Here is an 18,054-nt window from a genome sequence, read left to right on the forward strand (position 1 = left end):
GCAAGATGGACCTCGATGCAACAACAAGCTCCTCCAATGCAAGAAGATGCACCTCCAATGCAAAGAAAGAAAAGGGAAGAAAAGTAAAGGTATGTTAGTTGAATATTGAAAGCAAAATGCATGAGTATGGTTAGTGCATGACTGCATAAACCTTACCTTATGCAAACACTAATTCAATAAGTGAGCAGTGCCCAAACAGAGCAAGAAGTAAGTCAAGAATGACCACCACCCCAAGTACAACCACAACAAGAGGCACCAGCACAAGGTAGGGGAAGGAGAGGCAGGGGAGGTAGAGGAAGAGGAGCCCTAGTGCAAGAGGTAGCTCCAGTGCAAGAACCACAAGCTCCAGTGCAAGAACCACAAGCTCCAGGCAGGGGAGGGAGAGGAAGACCAAGAGGAGGCAGAACAGGAAGAGGAGGGAATGGAAGGGGAAGGGGTAGAGAATTCTCTGGCTTGTATGGCTTGTTGTTTGGTGATGACAATGTAGAAACTCCATCAACTCCTCCAGTGAATGCAAATCAGAGAGCAGGAGAGCTACTTACACAATAGTTGGTTTTTGAATCCTTTTGGGGATTGTCAGTGAATATTTGTCCATATTTTGTTGTTTGGGTTGTTTTGTGTTACATATACTTGAGAAATGGTCTATATGATGTTGTTCATTTTGGGTCAGGTTTATGTATGTGTCCATATATATCTTTTGATTGTTATCAGATGCTGACATTGTTTTGGTACCCTTGTGAATATTGTCTGAGTGACATTGCTGAGTTTAAGATTTGAATTGTTGTAGGTAAATCTATATTTCATAACCAAGAACCTTTATTTGAATCCTTTTTAATGAGGCCTTACATCAGATAGAACCTCACTTGGGATACCCTATTCAATAACACAACAACACTCATTGCCACACGCATTACAATCTAGGACAAGTGTAGTCTTGTTTTCAGTAGGCAGCATAGGTTGGTTGCAGTCAATGTATTGCATCTCCCTACTAAAACATCCAACCCAGTCGCATTGCAACCACATTCCAATGACTTTGCCCTGTTGTTTTATCCCAACTCTTGAACAAATACATGATCCCTTGCAATTATCCTCCCCATCTCCTATTAAGGTAGGGACAAGTTGGAGCAAAGGTGGGCCTTTTTGCTCACATAGTGGACGATTCTGTCAATAAACCAAGTTCAAAAAAAGTTAGAATTTGATACAACATAGAATTAGTCTTTTAGGATTTAACCCCTCCTATATTTGAGTTAATTAGGCTTTCATCCTACTTTTCTGCCATTAAAGGAGTTTCAATTTAAGTTCGTGAAATACTTTTGGTGAATTTACCATTTAAGTTGATTTCATACCTTTGGTACAATGAAAGTTTGAACAGGAGCTCCACCCATGTTTTTGCTTCAGTGTTCAAGTTGTTGAGTGAAGAGTGTGAGTGTTGAACGCCTTCTCTTATAGTACAGCAAAGAGACAACTTCCAACGACTCTATAATTTTGGCCATTGGATCAAATGCTTCAGATTTTTGACACGTGGCCATTTTAAACGTCTCTCTAAAGTCACATGCAAAGCACATGTGAAGGGTAGTTTGGCCATTTTGATAAAAAACGAAAATTTTATTATTATAAAATGGGTTGACCACGGTCAACTGAGACGACTCAAGGTTAATCGATAGAAGTAGGACCAATCCCTAATAATCGATAATTTTAGGACCTATCCCTAAATACCCCTAAATAAGTAGGACCAATCCCTAAATAACCCATTAATCTAAATTCTCATTGAAGGGCCACGTATACAAAAATATGTAAAAACATGATAAATAAGGTTGTGCGCCATCGAGCTACAAGCGCATGTTTTTAAGAGTTCAAAAACTATTTTTGAAAGTAGACTCACTTCCAGGACCTGCATTTTTGCCTGGTCAACAAGAGCTTCTTCAGCAAGGCAGTTTTTTTTTATCCAACTTCACATATAAATATAAATGAGAACGACAAATAATCAAGAAAGATCATGCACCTCTATTTATAGGGACCCCTACACAAATATATACACAGACAATTTACACATATACAAAAATGCTACTTTAATCAAATTTACACTGATCAAAACCTTATCAAATCCAGAAACCCATGTTGAAAAAATCGTGTAGTGGTAATATTTTCTAAATACAATAAGAAAAAACAGTGATAGTTAAGGAATGCATCAGAATTTTAAATAGCATAATAAGAAAATGATAAAACATAAAATAGGTTTTTAACAAATCTACCAAGCTAAAGTTCTTAAATAATAGTTTGAAACTATGATGCACGGTTACGGGTATAGGTACCGGTACGGGGTACGATATGCCTTTTTAAAATATTAGAATACGGGTACGAACAATTAATATGAATATTTTAAAGGGTTAAGTAGTATTACCCCCCACTAGATGGGAAATTAGGGTCTCTCCCCAAACACACAGTCAACTTGGTTTGACTGTTAACTTTTAAGTCAAATGGCTGAAAATGCCACAATTGCCCCCATTTAATTAAAATTGAACATTTATTTTTTTGAAAATAATGAAAATATTTGTGTAATTTTTAGTTGCTTGACTTGAAATTTAACGGTCAATCCAAGTTGACCGTGTGTTTAGAAAGGAGGAGACCCTAATTATTTATCTGAAATAATACTAGTTAACCCTATTTTAAAATATGTGTATTTTAAAAATTATGTTAGTAGTTCTTTGAGTAAAGTTAGTCAGGAATATGTGAAAAACTATTATAACACATGCCAAAGTCAATATAGCTTGAAGCCTCAAGAACAATTTATATTTCAATGGAGTAGAACTATCGGATCAAGTCTATTTCAAGGATTCCAGTACCTATATCGGTATTGTACCCGACCGATACAGATGCAATGGCATTTTAGGAGTATCCGTGCATCATAGGTTTGAAATATTAATATGTGTTATTAACAATGAGTCCTATTACTGATGGACTCCATATTGTGTTGGGCAAACCCAAAAAAAAAAAAAATTATTACAAGTGTGCTATTGGTCTCAAAAAGTCTAAAAAAAACAATTATTATAAGTGTGTCATTGGTCCCAAAAATTGAATTGAAAACCCCAAACTTAAACGACTTCGACTAATTGGTTCATTGTGCAAATCAGAGCGATATGGCCACACCGTTTGGACTAAGTCTCCACGATATGGCCACATCGTTTGGACTAAGTCCCAAATGTGGTCATTTGGGACTTAGTCCAACGATAATGCCCATTATCAATCAAGAGGCCAAAAAACATAACTTTATATTTTTTCAAAGTTCAAATCCCAAACGGTGTGGCCATATCGTTAGGGACTTAGTCCAAACGGTGTGGCCATACCGTTTGGGATTTGAACTTTGAAAAAATATAAAATTATGTTTCTTGGCCTCTTGACCGGTGTGGGCACATCGTTTGGACTAAGTCCCAAACGGTGTGGCCAAGTCATTTGGGAGTTAGTTCAAACGATGTGGCCATATTGTTGGAGATTTAGTCCAAACGGTGTGGCCATATCGTTGGGTTTGCACAATGAACGACCTAGTCGGGTCATTTACGCTTGGAGTTTTCGAATTCAACTTTTTAAGACTAATAACACACTTGTAATAATTGCTTTTTTTTGGACTTTTTGGGACCAATGACACACTTGTAATAATTGTTTTTTTTTGGGGTCTGCCCAACACAATATGGGTCAGTCAATAACAAATACCTTAACATATAATGGTTTCAATTCTGGCACTATTGTTGGTTATCCATACTACAAAAGATGAGAACAAGCAAATAAATATAACGATAAACCAAAACCAAACACCGAATCGACAAAGTCATGAAACAACGTGATCAACTCAAATTGGACAGAAACGTGCTCTAAGTGGTGCTTCAGCCGACTGGATGTCCAATACCAAATGCCAGATCACGTTGTCAAATACGTTGTCAAATATGTTGTCAAATATGTGCTCTATGTGTATTTTAACCCTATTTTAAAATATGTGTATTTTAAAAATTATGTTAGTAGTTCTTTGAGTAAAGTTAGTCAGGAATATGTGAAAAACTATTATAACACATGTCAAAGTCAATATAGCTTGAAGCCTCAAGAACAATTTATATTTCAATGGAGTAAAACTATCGGATCAAGTATATTTCAAGGATTTCAGTACCCATATCGGTATTGTACCCGACCGATACAGAAGCAATGGCATTTTAGGAGTATCCGTGCATCATAGGTTTGAAATCCTACCTACATTAATATCCATTCTCTCAGGATGCTCATAGTGTGCCACCTCAGCCAAAATTCTAAAATAGTTTCCATTTAAAAAATAATTAACTATATAATTACCAAACTAACTTTAATATTGGTGTAATTTGTAATTTCTTAAAACACTTTTTGGTCTTTTCAAATATTTTGAGAAAAAAAAACAAAACTCACGCATGATTCTACTATTCACGTTTAATACAAACCTAAAAATTGAAAACCCTTGGGTTAGACTATAAAAATGACCAGAGCAAAAAAACCATTGTCAATCCCACCCCTCATGGAAACCCTTTTCTCAAATTTTCATCTCTTTCCTCCAAAGCCAAAACCTTACTCTCATTGTCTCATGGAAAGGTAGTTGTTTCGTATAGCTTTCACCTAATTTGAAGAATTTTCCTTTTCCTCCAGTCTTCCTTTCAGCAACTTTAAGGTAATGATTTTATTTTAACAAACCTTCGCCAATCATCTGCCATTCATAAGAAGACCACAAGTAACCTAATTGAAGACTATCAAGTATGAACTGGCTATCATGTTTAGTTGCGAGTTGTATATGTTAATATGTTGATGATTCCTTCAAGCGTGTTTTCTCTAATGTGCATTCAACATATCTTACTCAATGTATGTGCTTGATAAAGATTGAAGAATGCATATTCTAAAGGATCTTCTGTTCTCTTAGTTTTTACCAAATCGTTTGCCTGTTAAAGGGAAAGAACAGTTTTACATTCTTACTATTGATTAGAAAGTTGAAATCTAAGTCATGGTAGGCTTATATTATGGGTGTTTTCGTGTTTTATTTGTAGTATGTCGATATATATTACTTGGGTTTCTATGTTTTCCTGTCACATCAAAGAAAGAATTAACGCGCCTATTTGTTCTCTAATTCCAATTAAATCCAACCATCACATTTTAATTTTAACCCATCCTATCTACATATTGTTTTAGTACTACTGAAATTAATTCTTTCAAGTTATTCTATCTGTTTGTGTCATTCTCATTAGGTGTAGTCTATGTTAGCATGTTATTTATATATCCTTGGCTAATATTTCATTGGTCCTCTGGAATGTGATGACTCTAAACGAATATGAGAAGATCTGCGAAACCAAGTACTCTCAACGAAAACTACCGAGGAAAGAACAGTTTGACTCTAAAGGATTTGAATCTATGAAGCTTCTCAAGAAAGGAAATCATGAAATTTTCGTGAAGTTGGTATGTACTTTTTGTTTGGCCTGCCTTTGTCATTTTGTCACTTTCTGAGAACTTCATCAATCAGGGTTGGTTTCTAATGGAATAGTGGTTTACAGGGTTCTGAAAAAGATGATGCAAAGCGGAAAGAGGATGCCAATTCTAAAGCTGATAAAGTGAAAAAGGTATCGCATGCGCAAAATGTTCTTAAGTTTATCTACCCATACCCCATACCTGAACGAGGAAGGACCGTGGTGAGAATCAATTAAGAACTCATGGTGATAATCAAGGTAGAGGTCGTGGTGAGAATCAAGGAAGGGATAATGGTGACAATAACGGTAGGGTGGGAACTGTTGATAATCAAGAAAAGCTTAATGGTGAGAATCAATATAGGGTCGTAGTGGGAACCAGTGTATATTCATGTACGTGCCTAAAGTCTAAACCCGTTCATACATTTTATAAGTATGGAGTGTATATTGATGTATGTGTCTAAAGTCTAAACATGTTCATACATTTTATAAGTATAGTTTGTAGGCATTATCCTTACAAGAGCTTATATGGCAATGTACTGTAGTTGATCATGGAGCGTCAACAGTACCAAGGAATGTTTTTTTTTTTTTAACCAGTACCTTAATCTATTTTTTATATCGTTCATTTAGTGCACATATAATGCAAACGAGGCAACTACTTGAAAAGAACGAAAGAAGGAGTTACAATTTCTTGAGAAGGTTTGATTTTCTCATGCCATTGTTAGAAAATTTATATTGAAGATTGGTACATTTATCCACCTTTAAGTTAAGCATTGGGTTTGTTATTAATCTACGAAGATAATGAACTAATGATATTGGTTTGTGATTGGAATCCATTGTTGAATTGTTTAGACATTGGACAAAGCACAAATAAGCTTTTATTTGCACATTAGGTTAGTTGGGACTTACCTTATAAAAGAGCGTGTAAATTATATGGGTAAGCTAAGTTGTACTAATTTGATTGATGTCAAAGAGAATGATATGAATGCAGTTATATATTTTTTATCATTTTCTCTGGGGTATTTATTTGATTTTATGATTTTTTTTTTGTTGGTTTATCACTGTGAGAACTGATATTCGATGTGTTAGTTGTTTGAACAAGCACAAGAATTATCATGGATCGTGAGACTATGCAAGTCCAGAGGTTTTGGTTTCATTGAGTACGCATCTCATGAGAATGCACAGAGTGTTATACAGACCATGTACCAACAGGAACATCATAGTAGAAAGATAAGGGTAAATTTTGCAACAGATTGGTCAGGAGGACTACACAATTGCAGCGGAGACTATGGTGGTGGTGGTGGAAGCAGTGGAGGTGGTGTCTATGGTAGTAGAAGCAATTTTGATGGAAGTGCTATTGCTGGTGGTTATGGTGGAAGCGGTGGAGAGTATGGTGTCACTAATGGAGGTGGCAGTGATAACTTTTTTAGTGGTAGTAGCACTGTTTCTGGAGGACACAGTCAGAATCATCCTTTAGATGATGAGCTTGGGACTTTACTGACAAGTGGCCGGGGATGATAAATCTCTTTCTTTATAAGATTTGAATGTTACACCAAGTAGAGTGAACATACGTGTGTTGAGGATATTAGGTGGTCGTCATCCTTTCGATCTTTATTAGTTAGTTAATGCTCACTCATGTTTTGATTTTTATGTCGGTTTTAATGTGAGAATGTTTTGGTTAATTGGTCATATGTCATGCATACCAGATTTGATATATGAATATGTCAATTCATAGTTAGGGTTGGTGCGCGTTGGCTAGCCTTCAAAGGTGCTAATAAACCATGGAAGTTGACGTGTTTGATTTGCTACCGGAAACTGTATTATATTGATCAAATTTCAGTAAAAAAAAGTTACACACCTATATGAATATGTTCACTCTTTTGCCATCCAAGTGAATTAACCTTATTATTACGTGTTAGTATAGCAATGCTTCAATCAATTGTGTGATGTAATCTCAAAACCCAATTCCCTGATATTGAAACCTTGGAATGTAACTTATATTATATATATGGCCAAAATAGGCAAGCATAATAATTTGGTATATCGGATGTACAAATTACAATGCATATGACAATTGTGAACTTTTCTTCTTGGAATAGGAATAGCATGCCGCCTGCCATATGTGCGACCAATGTTTATTTTTTATGTCTTATATTATATTTCAAAAAATGATGTTTCACTTATAGTGTTCTTCTATATGTATGTGTGGATTTAAAACTATTGTTTTTAATGACAACACATTTATATTATATTGATTTTAAAGTGCAATCTGCCATATTTTCTCTTATTGATTCAAGTAGATAAATGACTAAATTTTATAATACCTTCACATAGTAGGAAAGTTGGCGGGTTACCCATTGATTTTGCTCTTTGTGGCTTAAATAGTAGTTTCCAAATCTAATAGTAATAACATATATGTCAAGGTTAGAACAACATATATCAAAGAATATATTTAAGTTGAAAATGCAGAGGTGAAACATATTACACCAAAATCATGTTGAATATAATAGATATGGTTAGATATTTTCGCATCTTAATTTAGATTAATGGCCTATTTAGCTTAACCATAGAGATTTTTTGGGCATAGGCTTAGCCATAGAGATGATTGCATCGTCCTGATTGCCTTTTATTTGACAACTATTTTATACATTTTTTTTCCCCATCTGCATGGGCTTAGTACGAGAAAACTTAGGATATTTTTTACCAACTTAAGCTAATACATAAAAGTGAACCTATTTTCTGAGGTTGAAGTCAGCAAATTAGGTGTATAAATATCTTATGTAACACATTGAATGAACTGCAACACATCGACATTTGAGAGGATGTAAATGGAGATGAACCCTTTATTAATAGTTTTATTGTTCTTACTTATCTAATCTTAACACCTACTTTATCTAATACATAAAAGCATGCACTATATGGCTATAGTTTTTCAAAGTAGTATGTGGGATGTTAAGTATTCATTATTCTTTTCCCAGCATCCATGAGGTAAAATAGTAGACCATCTTCGAGAGATTCTTTTAGAGTATGATCGGTGAGGATCGAAAGTCAAAATTATCTGTCTAAAAAGTAAACTAGGGATTCCATTTCTTGGATAGGAGAGTATATGAGATTGATTGAGTACACACATAAGCCTTGATTGAGAGATTTTGTCAATTTTACTATCTCCCATCATAATCTATGAGTCTTTGCAAAGAATGTAGTTAGCAATGGAGACTGTTGGAGTAAGCACTAAGTGGGTAAAGAATTTCTCTCTTTGAAAAATAATACTATCATTCTTGAACATGTTATTGATTGATTTTGTGGGTATATCACTTTAAAAACCTTCCGAGAGACTATAACTTCGTCCTTTTTGGGGAACTTAAAGGTTTAAAGCCTTGTTGCATATGGTAAATGTAATAGCGATGCCTACAAAAATGAGTTAGGATTTTATTTTTTTGTATTATGATATGATTTTAATCACTTATATATTTTTTATCTTATTTTACAAGAGATTGTAAAGGTTAGTTGGGAGTTGTGATAGGAGTGCTCAAAAGTTACAATTTAACCCTCGATTATGCCTCTTGTTTAGCCATCTTAATGGACTAATAGTGTTTGTAAGTTATGTTTATGATTCTCTGGTGAAGAGGAGTTTTGTCGATATTAGAGAAAAAGGGGTAAAAGCGGAACAGTGTCGAGCATTAAGGATCCATTACTGGAAGCTGTGGACAATCATAGAAGGCCAAGGAATTGAAGCTATTAAAGATGCGACTTGGACCTATTTTAAAGCCTATTTGGAAGCCCAAGGACAAAGGACTCGTTGCTTGGAGTAAAGCCCTAAAGAGGATAGAAGGATAGGCGAGAAGAGACAAAATAGACTTCCGCGCATATGGGATGTATTGATGTGGCGTCGGGCGTGTTGCTTTCATGTCCAGAGGCGCATGGATCGTGCATCAGATGCATGAAATCCATTAATCGTAGCCAATTCCTTCTCAGTTTTGGAGACGAAGTTGGACTCTACGAAAAGAAGTTTATTTGTATTAGGAAACAAATGGCGGTTTGGAATTCTTCTAGAACTCATTGTAACCCTATAAATAGAGGACCTAAGTGCCTCATGTAATTTGCCAATTCACTTGTACTCTTGTCTACAAAACTTGAAATGCAGAGAGAGATTAATAATAAAAGATTCGGTTTTAACTAGGCCGAAGTCTTAATAAATTACTCTTTCTAGTCTTATGTTCTTCGACTCTTCTTCTACTCGTTCTTCATGTTCTTCCTTCTTTATGGAAGGCTAATCTTCTCCTTTAAGGGAGTAGATAAAGCCGGTGCTTAAGGTTTAATGATTCTTCTGGTTCATGATATTCTTCAATCAGGTTAGTTCTTTATGTTTTTAGTTATTAGTTCCATTGCCCTGCACTTCAGGGATGGAAGTATAGATTAAGGTTTTTATTTATTGCAATCAAATATCATGCTAGTTTAGGGTTTTATTTATTACAATTAAATATTTTCTAGTGACATACTTTTATTTATTGCAATTGAATATAATGCTAGAATAGGGTTTTATTTATTGTAATTGAATATTATACTATTATTGTATACTTTTCTTCTAGTTGTGTAGTGTTTTAGAGTAAGGGATGTGTTTCTTGTATTTGCCTTAGATGGTGATTCATTGAATAGCCCTTGAGCTCACATAAAAAGAAAAGAAAATATTAATAGCATAAACATAGGAACAACCTTAAGTAGAGTTATTCGATTAACGATGTTTTTGTCCAAGAGGGCATCAACACTCGCTTGATTGCCTAATTGTAGTCTACTTGTGAGAACAACCATGAAGCAAAATGTCATTGAATCAAAAGTATTGGTAGATTCTAATCTCTTGAATTCCCTCTTTTCTAAATTCTCAATAGTTTAGTTAGTTTAGTTTAGTTTAGCATTAGAATCTAAAATTTATAATAATAGTTTTTAATCCCTCAAACCCCCTTTCTAGTCCTGTCATTCATATAAACATATACTTAAAAGTGGAACGATACCCTTATCATCATTTACTTATTGAGGGATAATTAGGTTTTGATACTTTTTATTTTGTTCAATGACCATCATCTATCTACATCATCCATATCTCATCTACATACACAAAAGAAGCTGGTAATAAGACTCTCTAAAGAATGGGTATAAAGCTCAAGTCTCACGGGCTAAGTCTAAAAAATATGCTTCCCAGGTTTACTGGGAAATCTCTCTTCTAGCAAAAGTACACAAAACCCATGACCAAGTACTATGGTGGTGCCTTGATAAAGAATTCTATCAACAAGCCTATGTTTGAGCATAATAAATAGTCTAAGTGGTAATGAAATCAACAATATCAACTATCTATCAAACTCAACACTAAGCAGTATAGAATCTATATCCCAGACTCATCATTAAAATTCATTTTTTTTCTCATGCTACTGATATAGAAACAAAAATAATTTTGTTTTTGAAAACTAATTTTCGAAATTCATTTCTCAAGTACACCCTCCCCCAACTTAACATATGCATTGTCCTCAATGTATAGAAATTTAGTAAATGAAATGAATGAGAAAAAGGGAAGATGTTACCATTGATGCCGAATATCAAAATTAATTCCAAAAATAAGAATATTTCTTTTTAACAAGATCATTTTTTCATTTCTTTTTGTTAGGTATTTTTAAGTCAGATCCCTAAGACTATATATCATGCATTATCAATTTGGTGTGAGGAGATCAGATTTTCGTACTCAAATCTGACAAATGTTTGGAGGACAAGGAGGTCTCACCTTGTGGGTTGTCAAGAATACTCTTTGATATGCTGGAAAGATTGCTGGTGAAGTTGCTTTTCTACCTTGTACTATTTCAGGTCTGATAATTGTGTGATAGGCCTTGTGGTTTCTCTGTGTAGAAAATTGACAAAAATCTTTCTTTCTAACTGGACAATAATATCGATGTGCCCTTTACCACCACAAAGAATGATAATAGATATATGGTAATCGCTTCTCAAGGTGGGCGGTAGACCGGTTCACATACTTCTCTCGTTGAATGATGATGGTGTAGAAGAGGCTTCAACAAAATCTGATATCTTATCAATATGGTCCACTTTCTGCTTCAGAAGACTCATTTTTCTAGATTCATTGTTTTTCCAAAACTTCTTTAAGTTGATTCTCTAGCAATTGATTTTTTTTGGGAGGAAGTCTGTTGTTCATCATGAAATGTAGTGTTCATCTTCTCAAGGTATGATACTCTCTCTGCTAATTTTCCATTCCGCTTCACTTAAATCCACAGAATTTTCTGCAGAGATTCCAAGAACATGGCTAGCAACGCCGTGGTGGGGTTCTCAAGTCCATCACGGTTTCTCAGAATTGAGCACTCTCAATTGTATCTTCGAATGGGTAGGATTCTTGTATTATGCTATCAAGGAAGTACACCTCTCCACCTTCGCGCGTCATCACAATCCTTATGCAATAGGTGAAAGATATTTATGTCCATGGACATCTTACCAAAGTTGATCTTCATTTCACCGTTATGACAATTTATCAAGGCTTTTGCAGTAGCGAGGAAAGGTCGGCCTAGAATAATTGGAATTTTATCAAAGGCCTCCTTGGTGTCTATCATAATGAAATCAACAGGATAGTAGAAATCGGCTACTTGAACAAGAACATCCTCAACTATGCCTCTGGGAATCTTGGTAGAACGGTTAGCTAACTTCAATTTGACTTTTGTAGGCTTTAGGTTCTCCAGGCCCAACGCTTGGTACACATGATATGGCAAGAGATTAACACTAGCACCAAGGTCTAAAAGAGCATTACCCGTGAATTTTTCTCCTATCTTGCATGATATTGTAGGACTTCCCGGATTTTGAGCTTGACCGGAGCTTCGTCGATGGATAAATGATGTTGTTTGTCGACTAGAAACGCCACTTTGGAACTTGAGTACTTCTCTTTATGTTGCATGCATCCTTCAAAAATTTGGCATATGATGGCAATCGCTTGATCGCTTTGAGAAGGGGATATTGATGTTATCTTTCTCAAATGCCTCCTTCATCTCTAAAAATTGCTTGTCCTTTTGCTTTGAGCAAAAACATAGGAAAAGGTGCCTTTGGTACAAACACATCGGCATGTGTTTACTCTTCTTTCTTTTAGGCATTCTTGCATATCTTGTGTTGGTCATCTTGACAAATGGGAGTGGAAAAGATTTCCCCACTTCCTTTTGAACTTCATTTGAAATCTTGACCGATTGCTCAGAAGCAATGTCATCATGAGAAGGTAAGTCAACCTTGTTGTCTATCTTCAATCGACCGAGAGTAATGTAATCGAGCTAACATGATCATGGATGTGATCAGTACTAGAAGTTGTCCCAATGTGGCATACATCTTCACTCCTCAATATTGGTTCCAATAAGCTAGGTTGAGTGGCTTGTGTCTTTTCTGCAAGCAAAGCGTAGTGAGTTGGTCGACCTTAGCCTCTAGAAACTCTATTCTAGAACATTGACTTACCCGGCTCAGCTGGAGATTGAAATGAGGGCTGCAAGAAGCTCTAGAACACTTTCAAACTTCTAATTTTTCTGTGATTGCAAAGTAATTGCATTCTCCAGGTTAGCGGGGTGTGGCATAATTTCTCCTAAGATCGGGGCACTAACTTTCCACTTGTATTGAATTCTCTTGAGAGTATAATTGTTGTTGAGGAACCAACCGAAGCTTGACTTGTGCGTGGGAATATAACTTTGATCTTGAGAACACAGGGGTCTTGTGTTCTATCTCCAATAATTGCCTTGGAAGTTATTACCACCTTGCTTGGGCCTCTGAAATGAGTTTATATTATACTTTCCAACTGATGCATGTTGATAGTAACGAGGACATTCTAGAGTTGCATGAGAAGTGTCTAAACAGACTTCGCAGTATCGGCTAGCTTGCATGACTGGGAGAGATTTAGCTTGAGACTTGTTGTTCTTGGAGGGATTCATGGAGAACAGGTTAAATTTCTTACTCAGAGTTTCAATGCTGGTGGCCAGGCTTGCCAATGTAGACTTCAGTTCTTGATATGCTTGTTCATGTACTTGGTAACCAAATTGCTTTGGCTCCCCCTCCATGCTAGCGACATCCTCGTTGCTAGTAGTCCATTGTTGTGTTTCTTCAGCTAAATTCTCGAGAAAGTTGTAAGCTTCCTCTCCATCCATTGATGTAAACTTGCCTTTGTGCATTGACTGTATCATCTGCTTGTTCATAGTAGAAAGTCCTCAAAAGAAAAAATGAGCCAGTGTGCTCTTATCATAACCATGATGTGGACTTGAGACTAGCAGATTATTGAATTTCTCTCAGCTTTGATGATATTCTTCAGTCACCTTTCCTTTGAAATTGCTGATAGCTTGCTGCATGGCATCAGTCTTCTGGGGTGGGTAGAACTTGTTCATAAACTTTGTTCTTAGCTTCTCCCAGGAATCAATGGAATTGATCGGCTGTGCAGTTAACCATTCAGATGTTTTACCTTCGAGTGAGAGTGGGAATAGAATTAACTTGATACTCTCATCCCTGATATTCTGGTTCTTGAAAGTTCTTAGGACTGATAGAAATTTGTTCATGTGAACATAAAAGTTTGAACATTATGCGAACCATTGAACTTGGAAGCATAGAGATTCGCGATGCTCTAAGTTCAAACCGGTTAGATTCTCTCTGGAAAAACAAAACTGGCGGGTGGGTCTCCAATGATTGGCGAATAGAAATCGCCGACTTCTTCCTCTATATTTTTGCATGGGTGGGATAGCCGAGATTATTGGTGTCCAAAACACTTCCATCATTGTGTCGCGGCCATTGTTTCAATCTCGCCTAGTATTCTTGTAAGTCGGATCTTTGAACCTTGTCCATCCATTGTTGTGTTCTTACCGGACGATGATATGGATCGCAGGGCATACATTAGAAAATGTTATGCGAAAATAACGAAAAACTATCCTACTATGCTTGAATGTAATTAAACTAATATGCAACTATTCTAAATTATACTAAAATGCAAAACTACTTTCCTTCAATTTGGGTTGGGCTTTGCAGCTAGTATCTACGCCCCGTTGTCTAAAAGTCGTCTCTTCTAGGGTTATGGAGAATGGCTTGGATTGCTTAAGTACCACGGCCTACAGACGATAGTCCGTTTGTCAAGATTCAGACAAGAAACACTAGAGTTTGATGTTTCGCTGTGTTGCCTTACAACTTCAATTATTGAAAAGGTCCTAAATGCAATTATATTAGAAAACAATAAAACTAAACTACGATGCAACTATACTAAGAAAGCAATAAAACTAAACTACGATGCAACTATACTAAGAATGAAATAAAAAGAATGAAGATTCAACTAACCTGGATGGTAGATCTTGTCTTCGAGATGTCCTTCAAGCATCTTTCTTTCTTAAAAGGATGGATGATGCGGCTAAAATTACCTCAAGATCCAATATTCTAATCTTGAAAGAAAACGTTAAACATAAACAACTTAAAATGGCAAATATTTGACCTTTCCTCTTTTGTGTGTGAGATGGTATATGGGATGTGGATATAGATAGATGATGGTCGTTGAACAAAATAGAAGCGTATCAAAACCTAATTATCCCTCAATAAGTAAAGGATGAGTAGGGTATCGTTCCACTTTTAAGTGTATGTTATATGAAGGACAGGACTGGAAAGGGGGTTTGAGGGATTAAAAACTATTATTATAGATATTGTAGATTCTAATGCTAAACTAAACTAAACTAAACTATTGAGAATTTATAAGAGAGGGAATTCAAATGATTAGAATCCACCAATACTTTTGATCTATGACCTTATGCTTCATGGTTGTTCTCGCATGTAAACTACAATTAGGCAATCGAGCGAGTGCCGATGCCCTCTTAGACGAAACATTGTTAACGAATAACTCTACTTAAGGTTGTTCCTATGTTCATGTTACTAGTATCTTCTTTCCTTTTATGTGAGCTTGGGCAGCTATTCAATGAATTACCATCTAAGGCAAATACAAGAAATACTTCCCTTACTCTAAAACACTACACAACTAGAAAAAAGTAGAGAATAATAGTATAATATTCAATTACAATAAATAAAACCCTATTCTAGCATTATATTCAATTGCAATAAATAAAAACATGTTACTAGCAAATATTCAATTGCAATAAATAAAACCCTAAACTAGCATGATATTCGATTGCAATAAATAAAAACCTTTATCTATACTTCCATCCCCTGGTCTGGGCAATTAAACTAATAACTTAAAAAAACATAAAGAACTAACCTGATTGGAGAATACCATGAACCAAAAGAATCATAAAACTAGAAGAAGAACACGAAGAACGAGAAGAACGAGAAGAAGAAGAGTCGAAAAACATAAAACTAGAAAGACTAATTTATTAAGACTCGGCTATTTAAAACCGATATTTTATTATTAATCTCTCTCTGCCTCAAGTTCTGGAGACAAGAGTATAAGTGAATTGGCAAATTACATGAGGCACTTAGGTCCTCTATTTATAGGGGTTACAATGAGTTCTAGAAGCATTCTAAACCGTCATTTGTTTCCTAATATAAATATACTTCTTTTAGAGTCCAACTTTGTCTCCAAAACTGAGAAGGAATTGGCTCTGATGTCAATCTATCTTGGTGGGCCTTACGATCCATCGTCTCGACGCCAGATCAATCGTCTTAGACGCGTAAGCCTATTTTGTCTCTTCTGCTCTATCCTTCTATTCTCTTTTGCGGGCTTTGGTCCAAGCTACGAATCCTTTGGCCTTGGGCTTCCAAATAGGCTTTAAAATAGGTCCAAGTCGCATCTTTAATAGCTTCAATTCCTTGGCCTTCTCCATGATTGTCCACGGGCTTCCCATGTGATCCTTAATGCTCTAAATTGCTCCGTTTTACCCCTTTTTCTCTAATATTTCACAAAACTCTCTCTTTCACCTGTAGAATCATAAAACATAACTTACAAATACTATTAATCCACTAAAATGGCTAAACAAGAGGCATGATCGAGGGTTAAATTGCACTTTTTGAGCACTTATCGATTAATGCGGTGGTGGCGAAGTTGGTGGTAAGGCCACTCGTGAGTACGAGTAGGCCAGCCGATCATGGATCTGGAGACCTTTGGGGTCAAGCGAGTTCACCCCAGAAGTGTCGCGAGAGTCAACCTCGTTGGTGAAGGCAAAGGCCCCGGTAAAGGTGAGTGGGAAGTCTATGATGGCTATTGAGGATTTGGAGCCCCAAAGGTGTACTTAGATGAGCGGGGGGTCTGGATTGTGAGGAACTGATGTCGGCTTCAAGTCAAGTAAGATTTCATTGTGCTGCCTTGATCATATAGCTCTGACGGCAACAAAGAACCCCGGATGCCAAGGGGCTGGCTGATAACCTGAGGCGAATGGATGTGGCGCTCTGTCTAGTAAGTGGAATTGTACAAATTTGGTTTGCGTGCTCTTTTATGAGAACGTTGCGAACTGACTGCTATTGTATGTGTGGTGATACAGCTTGTGAGTGGGTACCAGAAGCTGAAGGAGATCGCCCAGTTCGCTGAATCAGATAGATAGACCGTGGTGAAGTTGAAAGACGAGCTGAAGGATGTTCGTGAAGTGTATAACATAGATGCAAAGGAGCTTGATGAGGTGAAGAAAAAGCAGCAGGCTCTTAAGTTGGCAAAGCTTCTGAAGGATACCGAGGTGGAAGACGCAAAGATAAAATTACAGGCCGCTGAGGAGAACCTTGCGGCTGCGACGACAGAAATTGGTAGGTTGACTGATTATGCCTAGCACTGCAAGGACGTTGCTCAAAAAGCTACTAAAGCGTATGACGATCTGGACGCTGACTTCCTCGACCTGGAGGTTGAATACAAAGCCTTAAAAGAGGAGCATGAACGCAGGGCTCCCAGTACATTAGTGGTTCCTATACTAGGAGATGCATGTGATGCTCCTACTTCTGCGGTATCTGCTCAAGAGATCGTTAAATCCCGAACTGAAGACGTTACGCCAGATGTGTTTGTGAACTTGGGTGCGGATGGTCTTTCGATTGTGGTTGAGGGGGGTGATGCAGAGGTTGAAGTAGACCCCCAAGCTGTTGAAAATTTGGCAGTTCTTCCTAGAGTTTGAGAGTTGTGAGAGTATTTTATTGGTTCTAATGTTTGTAAGTTGTGCTACATTAAATTTTGAGTTTCTTTCTTGGGTAACTTTGGGCGATTCGACTTTCTTTTTATGATTGGCAAAACAAAACAGGCAAACTTGCTCCTCGTATTGTTATGGGGAGCTTCGTTTTATGATAAATGGTGATTAGCCCGATTTGGATTTCTGAGTAGACTCGGCTTTCGACTAGTACCACGAACTAGGGCTGTATTTGGTTGGCGGTTCATCCTTTTGCTTTTATGAAATGCTTTGGTTTTGCTTATCCATTACATTTTAGCTTTTGATGATGTGAATGTGTGATTCTTGATATTGTTATAATGGTCCGGCTGTGTACGACCCTTGGTAAAATTGGGTGAGGCTAAGTAACTTGTGACCACGGTGGCGTCGATCTTTATTCGTCCCTTAGTGTTGTAGGTGCGACTAGTGAGAATTAGTGATTAAATGCGAACTCTGAGAGATTGTGAAATGCGTATGCA

The 18,054-nt window shown here is 36.6% G+C and overlaps 1 long non-coding RNA gene across 1 annotated transcript; it reads left to right on the forward strand.

Annotated features, from left to right (window-relative positions):
• Nucleotides 1–5,354: 5,354 nt before the first annotated feature.
• Nucleotides 5,355–7,323, forward strand: LOC147487484 (uncharacterized). Its single transcript, XR_015201806.1, has 2 exons — nt 5,355–5,457; nt 5,553–7,323. It is a non-coding gene; the product is annotated as an uncharacterized LOC147487484 (long non-coding RNA).
• Nucleotides 7,324–18,054: the final 10,731 nt, after the last annotated feature.

This window comes from Coptis chinensis, chromosome 7, assembly GCF_015680905.1.
Source record: "Coptis chinensis isolate HL-2020 chromosome 7, ASM1568090v1, whole genome shotgun sequence".
NCBI classification, from domain to species: Eukaryota; Viridiplantae; Streptophyta; class Magnoliopsida; order Ranunculales; family Ranunculaceae; genus Coptis; species Coptis chinensis.